Source organism: Lissotriton helveticus, chromosome 4_1 (assembly GCF_964261635.1).
Source record: "Lissotriton helveticus chromosome 4_1, aLisHel1.1, whole genome shotgun sequence".
NCBI lineage: Eukaryota > Metazoa > Chordata > Amphibia > Caudata > Salamandridae > Lissotriton > Lissotriton helveticus.
The window spans coordinates 2,125,494,736-2,125,507,758 of NC_136063.1; the positions used below are offsets into that span (position 1 = coordinate 2,125,494,736).

Here is a 13,023-nt window from a genome sequence, read left to right on the forward strand (position 1 = left end):
AATATCTGGGAGGCTGTCCCCCTGGCTGTGCTTGCTCTCCTGCCCCCTGGCTGTGCTTGCTCCCCTGCCCCCTGGCTGTGCTTGCTCCCCTGCCCCCTGGCTGTGCTTGCTCCCCTGCCCTCTGGCTGTGCTTTCTCCCCTGCCCCATGGCTGTGCTTGCTCCCCTGCCCCATGGCTGTGCTTGCTCCCCTGCCCCATGGCTGTGCGTGCTCCCCTGCCCCCTGGCTGTGCGTGCTCCCCTGGCTGTGCTTGCTCCCCTGCCCCCTGGCTGTGCTTGCTCCCCTGCCCCCAGGCTGTGCTTGCTCCCCTGCCCCCTGGCTATGCTTGCTCCCCTGCCCCATGGCTATGCTTGCTCCCCTGCCCCCTGGCTGTGCGTGCTCCCCTGGCTGTGTTTGCTCCAATGCCCCCTGGCTGTGCTTGCTCCCCTGCCCCCTGGCTGTGCTTGCTCCCCTGCCCCCTGGCTGTGCTTGCTCCCCTGCCCCCTGGCTGTGCTTGCTCCCCTGCCCCCTGGCTGTGCTTGCTCCCCTGCCCCCTGGCTGTGCTTGCTTCCCTGCCCCTCACTGTGCTTGCTCTCCTGTGTGTGTGTGTGTGTGGCTCTGGGTGTGTGTGTGTGGCTCTGTGTGTGTGTGTGTGTGTGTGGCTCTGTGTGTGTGTGGCTCTGGGTGTGTGTGTGTGTGTGTGTGTGGGGGGGGCTCTGTGTGTGTGTGTGGGGGGGCTTTGTGTGTGTGGGGGGGGCTCTGTGTGGGGGGGCTCTGTGTGTGTGGGGGGGGCTCTGTGTGGGGGGGGCTCTGTGTGTGGGGGGGCTCTGTGTGTGGGGGGGCTCTGCGTGTGGGGGGCTCTGTGTGTGGGGGGCTCTGTGTGTGGGGGCTGTGTGTGTGTGGGGGTTCTGTGTGGGGGGTTGTGTGTGTGGGGGGGCTCTGTGTGTGGGGCTCTGTGTGGGGGCGCTCTGTGTGTGTGTGGGGGGGGCTGTGTGTCGGGGCTCTGTGTGTGTGTGTGGGGGGGCTCTGTGTGTGTGTGTGTGTGGGGGGGGCTCTGTGTGTGTGTGGGGCTCTGTGTGGGGGAGTTCTGTGTGTGTGGGGGGGCTCTGTGTGTGTGGGGGGGCTCTGTGTGTGAGGGGGCTCTGTGTGTGAGGGGGCTCTGTGTGTGAGGGGGCTCTGTGTGTGGGGGGCTGTGTGTGTGGGGGGCTGTGTGTGTGGGGGGGGCTCTGTGTGTGGGGGGCTCTGTGTGTGGGGGGCTCTGTGTGTGGGGGGGCTCTGTATATGTGTGGGGCTCTGTGTGTGTCTGTGGGGCTCTGTGTGTGTGTGTGTCTGTGGGGCTCTGTGTGTGTGGGGGGGGCTCTGTGTGTGTGGGGGGGGCTCTGTGTGTGTGTGGGGGGGGCTCTGTGTGTGTGTGGGGGGGCTCTGTGTGTGTGGGGGGGGCTCTGTGTGTGTGTGGGTTGGGGGGGTTCTGTGTGTGTGTGGGGGGGCCTGTGTGTGTCTCTGTGTGTGTGTGTCTGTGTGTGTGTGTGTGTGTGTGGCTCTGTGTGGCTCTGTATGTGTGTGTGGGTGGCTTTGTGTGTGTGGCTCTGTGTGGGTGTAAATGCAATAGGTCATGCATTTGCGAGCGATTAAGCTATTGGCATTGTAAATGACAATGCCATTTATTTAACGATTAACCTATTGGCAATGTAAATGACAATGCCATTTATTTATGATTTAAAAAAAAAAAAGTCATGCAAATAGCTCTACCTTTAATAATGCCGAGACCATTGCATTGTAAATGCTTGTTTCAGTGGTGATCATGTCTGCATGTAGGGTGTCAAGTGGGTCTTTGTCAGAAAAGACCCTTTAATGATGCGCCTTTGTAGACATTTTGGCGCTATACCTGGGTCTTTGGTCTACAGCAACATCCTCCTTCCATCCTTTTTCCTGCCTCTGCTTTTGAGGAGGAGGCTTGGTGCCTTCTTTATGACCACATGGCGTGCAGGTGCATCTTTCCAAGTATGCTGCATATGGACTCTGTGATAACCTATTTAGGTCGAGCCTGGGCAGCGCATGCGCTGCTCTGTAAGGCATGCAGTATTAAAGTATGGACTTGAAGCTCCGCCACCTCCCTGGCCATATTTTGTGTCATTGTACCTTGTAAATGCTGGCTTCTGATTTGTTAATAGGCTTGTTAGTCCCTCTTCAGTACCGCCTTTTCTTCATTTGTAACCTCCCATTAGGACTGGCCCTTTTACTTCTGTTGTTACACGGTATGTCTTATTTTGTCTGTAAGCACTATTTTCTTCAATGCGTTTCTCCTACTGCAGGCATGACATACTTTCCTGCAACTTTCAACGCGCCATGTGCGCTTTCACTTTCCAAGCTGCCAGTTCCAAGCAGCCCGTGGCGGTCGAGGTCTTGCATTTCCAAGAGTTTAAGCTACTGCTACTGGCATTGTAAATGACAATTCCCTTTATTTATGTGTTAATTAGCAAAACACATTGTCATTTACAACATCAATAGCTTAAACTCTCGAAAATGCAAAACCTATTTCATTGCAAACGCTTGTTGTTAAATGTGGTGCTTAATGGCAAAGATTCTTCCTGACTAGTTGCTCAATCAAATCTGTAATCGCTTGTCCATCACTCCCATGACTCTGCTTTTCTGAGCAGTACAGGGGTGTCCCACTCATGAGGTGGCTGTTGTATAGGCCAAGGCGGAGGAGTCTCTATTCAGCTTATCTGGTGCTACTAATTGGGCTGCCTGTTCCACTTTTATCTTCCTCCATCGGATGGATGTGGGGAAGCAAAAGTGTTCAATGTAGGGACCAGAGCGCTTGCAGCTCAGCTATTCTCGATTGAACATACTCCTGTAATTCTGTGTTCTTTAATAAATTAGATGTTTTTCATTCCTACTGAGTGTGTGTGGGAATACCAGTGGTTTGTTGGTATCTCCTCCAATGTATTGAGAACGTTGGTGTCTCCTTCACTGTACTGAGGCATGAAAGAGTCAGAGTAATGTTTACCAGTACATGATTGGTGCATTAATTCCGGATTCTCCTTGTTCATCCCAGTACTCAAGTCCCTCACTCTAATCCCCTGGTCACAACATTGATGACCAGTGCTTGGTGATGAGTGGTTGTTTCAGGGCTGGACCTCATCGTCATGGTTTTTCCTAAAGACCTGGCCTGAAGTGGACAATCGGAGGAAGGATATTACTTTAACTACTAGGCAAGACGGGGCTTGGTAGGAGATGGAAACACTCTACTATATTAAGAACTGGGACAAGGAATGGGATTCAAGTAATGAAGACTGTGTGGTGAGTAAGCAGAGTATTTCCATCCAGCCCCTCCTTAGTCCCCTGTCCACCTTCTAGCAACTATCCTTACACTGCCTCTTACATCCATCATTATTGTATACCAACTTATCACCGGCAGCTTATCACCTCAGCCAATACCAGCCCTCCTCCCCCGACCTGTGTGCTGGTTTACGGTCCGGAAACAACGGCCTAACCCCCTGCAATATCTTAAGTGAACAAACAACTCTGCAAACCTGCAACATCTGCCTGCCCAACCCTGAGCAGCTACAAGTAGGAAAAATAGAAATTATATGATACTCCCCATATGAAGTAAATAACTCCTTGTGAATATATTGCTTGTGTGGGGAGGGAAGATGAGACAAATCAATACCACAGATGTTTAGAGAAAACAAAAGAACCCTTCCCCTGACAGACACCTCGCTCCCATGGGTACAACAACCAATCAGTGAAAAAGCAGCTATCATAGTAATGCAACCTACAAAAAAGGACCAACGGGAGTTCAGAATGCCCCCTCCTAACTTTACACTGGTATTATATATCATATTTGCACCTTCTAGACTGGGGCACAAGGCTGGTGTTGCATTCGGTATCACACCCCGTCAGAAGAAAGATGTGAAGAATATGGGAGTCAGTGAGGACTGCAGTAACAATGTGTTCTGAATCAACAACCATTTAGCAAAGCCAGTCTGTCAAGCATGCCTGCCATATACGTAACAGAAAGAAAATAACACCATTATGTCATGGCTTTGTGGCTGTGAAGCAGAAAGAACTGCAGACACTTCACTTGTGACTTGGGTGAATGTTTGACAATGTTCATCATGCCGTCCATCATCTCCTAGTGTTTGCTTTGTTCGCCTTAAGTTGGCAGGGTATGCACAGATGTGGGTCCCTTGCTCACTTTGCAACTGGATTCAAGCTAGCCTGGCTGATATGGGGTGTTACCCCGAAACTGGTCCCGGGATGCTTGTTTCCGGTCCAGGGAAGACCTGGCTTGGCAGCTCAGGCGTGGCTGTTCCCATGAGGACCAGGGCTAAGACTGATTTGTATATGGCTGGGTCTGAACTGGGGCGGCGAAGTGAGCTAAATAATGATGATGGATTTAACCCAGATCTAACAGTGATTGGGGGCGAGCGTCTGAAAAGTTTCAGCACTCCTTCCATCATCTTATCGTGTTTGCCCTGTATTTATCCAGAATACATATTTTGGGGAATTTGGTGTAAATCTGTTCAACTGTTTTAGAGAAATAAACGTATACAAAAGTGTGATATCCGTTGCTGTAGGACTCCAGCAGAAAAAAAATAAAGATTTCTGATTGGCTTGCCCAGCTGGGCAGAGCGATGGACTGATTGGCAGTCGCTCCATAATGAAAAATGTTGCTACTGCCATTACATGACTACGGGACTCTGTCAAAAAGTCCTGAACCCTCCCTAACCCTTGTGGGTTTATCTCTTAGGGGACACATAATAAAATATTCAGTTTTTTCATCAAGAGGCAATTTTATTCCATTTACCTTCACTTCTACAGTCTGCACCACTCATGCACACCAAGAGTCCCACGCCAAAACATCTTGTAAAGTGTTCCTTGCACAGTGGGGAAGTTGTAACCATCAAAGAATGTGGTGGGAGTGTGTGTGTTTTTTTAGAGGAACCCCATGATGAAGATTGTCACCTAAGAGTGGATGAGGGTTTTCATTCTTAAAGGAATAGGTCATAATCAATTGAGACAGACATGAGAAGGACATCCAAAGTGGCCGGGCCCAGGACTATGTTCCTCTTTGGTGCTTTGAATTGTCAGATGTGAGACATGCACATTTTGTCTTTAAATACTCCCATGTGACCCTCTTAAGTGGTCAGTAGCCTGAACTATTACAATATTGTTTGCACCACCTCCAATGAAGCACACTGACAGGCTGCTAAGACTGCAAGAGCAAGGGGCCATATGTATCAACACATTTCCCCATAGACAGAGAATGGGTAAAACCCTTTGATACATCTGGCCCAAGAAGCCTACAGGCTAATACATATGATGTAAGAGTGAAAGGGTAAAAGGCTACTCTTTGAAAATGGTCTGTTAGGTACTGAATACCCACTTGACTTCTGTGCCCAAACTCCTATGTCCCCAAGTCGAGTAACTAAGATTTTGCACTCAGTGGCAACTATAAGACACTTAACGAAGACTTATAAATTGACCAATAAAGTGCTTAATTAGATAAAGAAAAACTGAAATAAATGCCGGACCTGAAGCTGTACTTCGCATCTCAATATGGGCACTGCTGACCGTAGTTACAGAAAACCATGCGTGCCTAGTTCTGATTCCACCTCATGACTCACACACTTACAGTATCTCCAGCTCTAGTATGTAGGTTCTTTTCATCCTTGCTTTTCACCTTAATTGTGTTCCTATCTTTCTCTTGCTCCTTTATCCTTTTTCTGTCTTTCTCCCTCTCTTACTCTAGGTCAAAGTTGGATTCTTAAACAACATGGCCATGTCCCCAAAAATAAGCACCAGCCCACCAAATGCAGCCACCAGCGCAAATTTAGAACTGGATCTAGAAATAATTAGACACTAAGAAGCCTTCTTGATATAAAACTGTAAAATGTATCCTTTAAAAAAAAAAAATTTAAAAAGAGAGAGGAATGAAGGACCAATGTTTCAATAATCCGCTGTGTGTGACTGAGTGAGGCTGCCATGACAGACCGGGCCAGGGATGAAAATTGCTTTCAGTTCCTTTGGAAAATACCGGACCTGAAATATAATCCAACAATATCCTCTCCTTATATACAGGTAGGAGTGAAGTACGCATTACAGTTTACAGTTACAGCGCACCTTGCTTCTAATGGGAAATCTGGTTTGTCTGCTGCATAACCTTTAATTTAGAGTTCCAAGTGACACACACTATGTGAATTCTGTATGAACTCAGAGACGTGTTGGATCCATATGTGGTTACTGAGTTTTCTGCATGGTGGATATCAGAGAGCACTGCAAGCGTAAATCCAGGCACTTTTTAAGATGATTAGGGAACGCACCAACGGAGTAGGAATCGCCATCGTCCACAGGAACTCTCTCAGAGCCTTGACCAACACCTCAGCACCGCCGAACACCTGCACTTCCAGATACACACCGACCCCAACACCACTCTCAGAGGAACCCTCGTCTACAGACCCCCTGGACTCTGACCACAGTTCAGCGACTCCATCGCCGACTTAGTCAGTACACACGCCCTCGCCTCCACGAACTACATCCTCCTCAGGGACCTGAACTTCAACCTCTAGAACAACAACAACACCAACTCCACCAACCTGGTCGACAACCTCGGACTCAGACAACTCGTCACAACACCCACCCACTCCGCCGGCCATACGATTGACCCCATCTTCTCCGCAAGCCCCCATGTCTCCTTCATCCACACCACCGAACTCCACTGGACCGGCCATCGCTGAATCCACTTCACCTCCCGGAAATCCACCATGCACCACCGCACCCAACAGATCCCTCGCCGCTGCTGGAGCAAAGTCACTGAAGACCAGCTAACCACCACCCTCGCCCGTAGCCCAACCCGACACCCGCAACCTCAGACAGTGGATCGACAACTGCACCAACACCTTCATCCCAGTCAAGAAACCCTCTAACAGCCACACCAGCAAGAAAGCCAGCTGGTTCACTGAAGACCTCCAGGTCTCCAAGCAAATCTGCCGAAAGCTAGAGAAAAACTGGCACGTAAACGAACACCGGACAGCTACGCAGCCCACAAGAACGCCACCCGCAGAAACCATCACCTCATCAGATCCGCCAAAAGGGCCTCCTTCAAAGACCGCCTACACAACAACGCACACAACAGCAAAGAGCTCTACAACATCGTGAAGGAACTCTCCAACCTCAGCTCGAACACCAACGACATCCCACCTTCGCAAGGCCTGTGCGACTCGCTTGCCACCTTCTTCCATCGCAAGATCGCTGATATCCACGAGAGCTTCAACGCCACTACCGCCCCGACAACCACTTAGACCTCCGTCCCCACGACCACCATCTGCACCAACCGCCTGCTCTCCTAGACCAACATAAACGACAACGACACCATCAAAATCATGATCACCATTCACTCCGGATCCCTGTCAGACCCATGCCCACACCACATCTTCAACAAAGCCAGTACCACCATCTCACCCCATCTCCAGAAAGCCATCAACATTTCCTTCGAGGCAGCAACCTTCCCGGAGAGCTGGAACCACGCCAAGATGAACGCCTTACTCAAGAAACGAAGGCGGACCCCAAGGACCTCAAGAACTTCCGGCCTATCTCCCTGCTCCCGTCACCAGTGAAGGTCATTGAGAAGACCGTCAACAAACAACTGACCCGCTACCTCGAGGAGAACAGCATTCTGGACCGTCCCAGTCCGGGTTCCGCAACAACCACAGCACTGAAACTGCCCTCATCACCGTCACCGATGACATCAGGACCCTGCTAGACAACGGAGAAACCACGGACCTCATCCTCCTGGACCTGTCAGCCGCCTTCGACCGCACACTACGCACACGCCTCCACGACGCCGGGATCCAAGGGAAGGCCCTGGACTGGACCACCTCCTTCTTCTCCGGCAGAACACAGAGCGTCCGCCTCCCCCTTTCTGCTCCAAAGCCACCGAGATCATCTGTGGCGTAACCCAGGGCTCATTCCTCAGCCAAACGCTATTTAACATCTACATGGCACCGCTCGCCCACGTCGCCAGACTACACGACCTCAACATCATCCCTTAGGCCGATGACGCCCAGCTGAACCTCTCCCTCACCAAGAACCGCCAAAACCAACCTCCACAAAGGAATGAAATCAGTCGACGAGTGGATGAAGAACAGCCGACTGAAGCTGAACTCAGACAAGACGGAAGTTCTCATCCTGGGATCCACCCCCTCGGCCTGGGACTACTAGTGGTGGCCGACCGCACTGGGAACAGCTCCAACACCCACCGACCACGCAGGCAACCTTGGGATCATCCTCTTCTCCACACTCTCCATGACAAAGCAAGTCAACGCCGTCTCCTCCTCCTGCTTCAACACTCTCTGCATGCTCCGCAAGATCTACAAGTGGATCCCCACCGAAACAAGAAGAAAGGTCACCCAGGCCCTCGTCAGCAGTAGGTTGGACTACGGAAACACCCTCTACGTGTGAGCCTCGGCCAAACTCCTGAAACAACTTCAACGCATTCAGAACGCCTCTGCACGCCTGATCCTCGACATCCCACGCCGCAGCCACATCACAACCCACCTGAGAGACCTGCACTGGCTCCCCGTCAACAAGAATAACCTTCAAGCTCCTCACCCACGCACACAAGGCTCTTCACAACACCGGACCAGCGTACCTCAACAGACGACTCCGCTTCTACACCCCCACCCGCCAGCTTCGCTCCGCCGACCTCACCACAGTCCCCCGCATCCGAAGAGCGACCTCAGGCGGCAGATCGTTCTCCCACCTCGCCGCCAAGACCCGGAACACCCTCCCCATCCTCCTACGGCAGACCCAAGACCTGCTGACCTTCAGAAGACTCCTCAAGACCTGGCTCTTTGAGCAGTAGCAGCATCCCCTCCATCCCCCAGCGCCTTGAGACCCTCACGGGTGAGTAGTGCGTTTTACAAATGCTATGATTGATTGATTGACTGGGAGGGTGCGTGCTTCGTTCACGTGCGACCAAAGTAATTTTTCTTCCTTTCTGAAAATACTCTCTGGCTGGAGTCCATACTCCGGAGTCCGATTATTCTTCCTTCGCGGCTCTACGGCTGAGATACTAAAACAGATCTGGCAGAAGTGTGGGTAAATTGGTCCATACATATCAGACCCACTGGAAAAATATACCACCATTGGCTCTGAAGCGGGCATGAGACCGTGTTTGGTGCTTTGCAAAACAAATAAATGTACGCTGCGCCAACAGTGTCATTTAGTCTGGGTGAGCGAGAGACACCACATGAGGACAGCTGGAAACATGGGTGTTACCAATTTGATCTATGACAGTGGGACAGCAAGATATTATTCCTGCGCTTTCATTTTTCAAAGTATTTTATTAATTGAGACGTATTCTTTGTTTTCTCTATTGAACTAAACAAACGAATTATCTGATGACAATTTTTTGTCGCAAATGTCAAACTAAAAAGAGCGTTCTCCATAAATGGATCACGGTGACAATAGAATGTATCCTTGCCTTTCACCATGTACAGTGCTTTGCTGCTTCTGGATTAGGATTGCACTACAGAAGTAAAGGGTAAAAACAGTGAAAGGAAGAGAAATTCGAGGTTCCTGCCAAGCCGATCTAATCTGCGCCTCCCGCCCACATATGCACTTCCTGTTTGAGGATGCCAGCACATCCGTTTTTGGCGCGCACACAATTCTGAAAGCGGAGGATTTTGTTGCCAGAATCCAGCAAGAGAAACGAGCTGGTGAATGCCTGCACCGTGTGCAGTATCAGAGAGGGGGTCAGTGGTTCATATGTTAAAATTAATGCAAATAAGTGTATGATGTTCAAAGGTTCTCTCATGAGCCCGCCACTAGCACTGAACCAGATTTTACCTCATGGCCATCTTCCACCAACCCATTCTTATCTCACGCCTGCAGCTTCTTTTTCATCCCTGCTTTCTCCGCTTGTCGCCGTTTCCTGTATTAGGAATGCAGGTGCCCACCGCCTGCAACTAGCACACCAGTTAAGCACAGTGTAGAGTGCCAACTCTAAGAGGGTGCCAGATATGGGACGGCACAACAGAGTGAGTACTAAATAGTTATACAGAACATCCCCACCCACCTCCAACCCCCCACACCCCGACCTGTGTGAAGCCCAAAGCTCCAAACCAGTCTCCTTTGTGACAATTAATGTGTTATTACATGGTGCAGTGGTGCATAGAGGTCGAGCCAGTGTACCACAACTAACAACTTTAGAGTGTGCTCCGAACTATAGCAGATGCACTGTCAATAAATTAACATAGCTGTTTCTAGGCTGTTTAGTGCACGCCCACAGTGAGGCAACAGGGGGATTACATATATGGCAAATCACATAAGGGGAGAAAGAGGAGCCATATACCACTGTACTTCGTCCTACCATACAGTATTAACACACACAATGTAAGGTGGACTCCTTATACAGGACCTAATCCCTACCTACCAGGGGCTCAAAAAAATCCTCACCTCACCCTGGTAAGATGGTACTACCAGGGCAGACTCAACCTCACCTGTGATTGAGTTTTTAGATATATTAAAATCCTGGATATTGCAGGGAACCAGATCAAAGAGTTAAAAATACCTTATGGTTAAAGCACAAGGAATTTCCTTTAATGAGTGGTACCTTCAGTATGATTAAAAACTAGTAGTTATACATGATCTATGGCTATTAGTCATCCCTAAAACTGCTGTCATGTGTCTGTCTACTCCTACACCAAAAGCCTAGTCGGAGGCCTTCTTTAGGGATGTATATGGAACTCTATTTCATATTGTTATATGTGTAAAAGCATACACCCGGTGAGATGAATTGCCGACCTTCACCTTGGGTTTTTATAGCCAGTCCAGAGTAGAGTTGTAAAGTACTGCATGGTCTGACCTGCGGTGGCAACTTATGTAGTCACACATTCTTCAAGCAGGTGCGACCGGTATTTCCACCGAAATTCTCCCCATTGTCAGCCTAACTCGAGTTGCAGGTGGTGAGGCCCTAGTAGTAGTCATTAACAGCCTTATTCACCAACGGCCCGTTTTGCGAGCCCCTAATAGCGATTCATAGCGAATCGCTATTAAGGACTCGCAAAACGGTATTCATGTAGGAATTGCTAAATAAATAGCGATTCCTACACATTCCTTATTTGCGAGTAGCAAATTGCTAATCGCAAATAAGGAATAACTCCCCCTTCATTCCTATGGGCCAAAAGGCCCATAGGAATGAATGGGGAGTATTCCTTATTTGCGATTAGCAATTTGCTACTCGCAAATAAGATAGCGATTTAAAGGGTGCCAGGGGTGTCCAAAGGACACCCTGTAGCACCCCTTAAATGCACATTGAAACTGGTGTTGCGCACACACATGTCCAAAGGACATGTGTGTGTGCAACATGCAACTTAGAAAAATGCTTTTAAAAGCATTTTTCTAAGTTTTTGCTATTTACCGAGAGGTCTGACCTCTCGGTAAATAGCGGCCCGAAATTGCGAATTAGCAATTTAAAAATGGTTGATGAATTGCATTTAAGGAATCTCAAATAGAGATTCCTTAAATGTAATTCCTCGCAATTTAGCGAATTAGCAATTACCGATTTTTGTATTTGGGATGATGAATCCCAAATGCAAAAATTGCGCTCGCAATGGGCCAGATTCTCAGAATCTGGCCCTTTGCGAGCGCAATTCGGCTTGATGAATCAGGTTATGTGTCCTGTATAGGGAGTCCACCGTTCCTTTTGCGTGTTAATACGGTAGATCAAATGTACCAACTATCCAAAAAGAGTGAAACAGAGAACGAGCCCTGCTTTTGCCTCAGTGCTCTCTCCATCTCCTATTTCCATTCTGACGTCACTAGCCATTCCTCGGAATCTCTGGGGCCCATCCTATACTACAAGCAATGTCTTCCGAGTAAGGACTTCGTATACATCAACTGAGCGAGAACGATCAGAAACTGCTCATCTTCTGCAGCACCCTGAATCATTTATTTACAGTGTGTAAACGCTTTAAAACAGCTCCTAAAAAAAACAAGAGTAGAAAACGCCCCCAAAGAAGTAGTTAGTTACAATTAAGAATAACTACTCTTATAAAGTACTTCATGGCACACTTCTTGCCGTCTGTGAGCATTGTGAACCACAGGTAATGCTATGATTAATGTAATGGTACTTGATTTACCGACCCTGCAAAGATGGAATGGTAAATTGGCCTTGTCCAGATTGAAACTCAAGACCTTCTGGTCACAGATATACCAGCAGCGGCCATTTAACTCAGGGAGACAGCTTGCTGCATTTAAGTAAGTTTAGTTCAGAACTAAGCGACAGCTGGGAATCATCTTTGCGTAAAGCATAAGCAACCAGTAAGCATAGTCGGCTGTGGAAACAAAGTATTATAGCAACATATATAAAAAAAAATCGACATTTTAGGCCTACAGATTCTGGCCTCGCCACTCCCACCTCTGTTCCTTCCACAGTTGTGGTGCCACCATCCGAGATCATGACGTGGTTCGAAAGAAGCCCCAGCGAAGCAGAGAATACAATTCCATGGGAAAGCGGATCGGAACCAGGTTCAAAACTAGCTACAGTTAGGTTTAGAGAAGGAGGAGTTGTCTGGCAAGGTTGCCTTTCTCAGTATAACCAATAGCTGCCAAGCACAGCAGGACCGATTCACCACTTTTGCGCTTAAGAATTTCTTAGCAAAAATGTTTTCAGAATGCCATTCTTTCCCTTGAAGGGGTTTTGGTGGGGTTTTTATCCTCCGCAAGCAGTTCTCAAAACTTTACAACCCGTGCTGAACTTCACAAAGCTTATGCAGTTTTGAAAACATTCTTTACGAATTTACAAATTAAAAACTTAGCAACTACACACATCCCGACACAGTACCCTTTTTGTGTTAGAACAACACAACAATGATAAATGCCACTTCCACCATACAGTATAGTGTAATACTAGTTGTTGCCAATTCTTGAGTAACTGAGCTGTGCACTATCAGGGCCTTATCTAGATAGTTCCAATAAAATACACCTGCTCCAGCTATGTTATTTTTCTACCTATTGCTAAAATTATTAAAACGTG

General features: G+C 48.6%; 1 protein-coding gene across 4 annotated transcripts in view; it reads right to left on the reverse strand.

The window, feature by feature from the left end:
* AMOT (angiomotin) overlaps positions 1-13,023 on the reverse strand; it is a 240,684-nt gene that overhangs the window by 153,752 nt on the left and 73,909 nt on the right. The window lies entirely within an intron of this gene.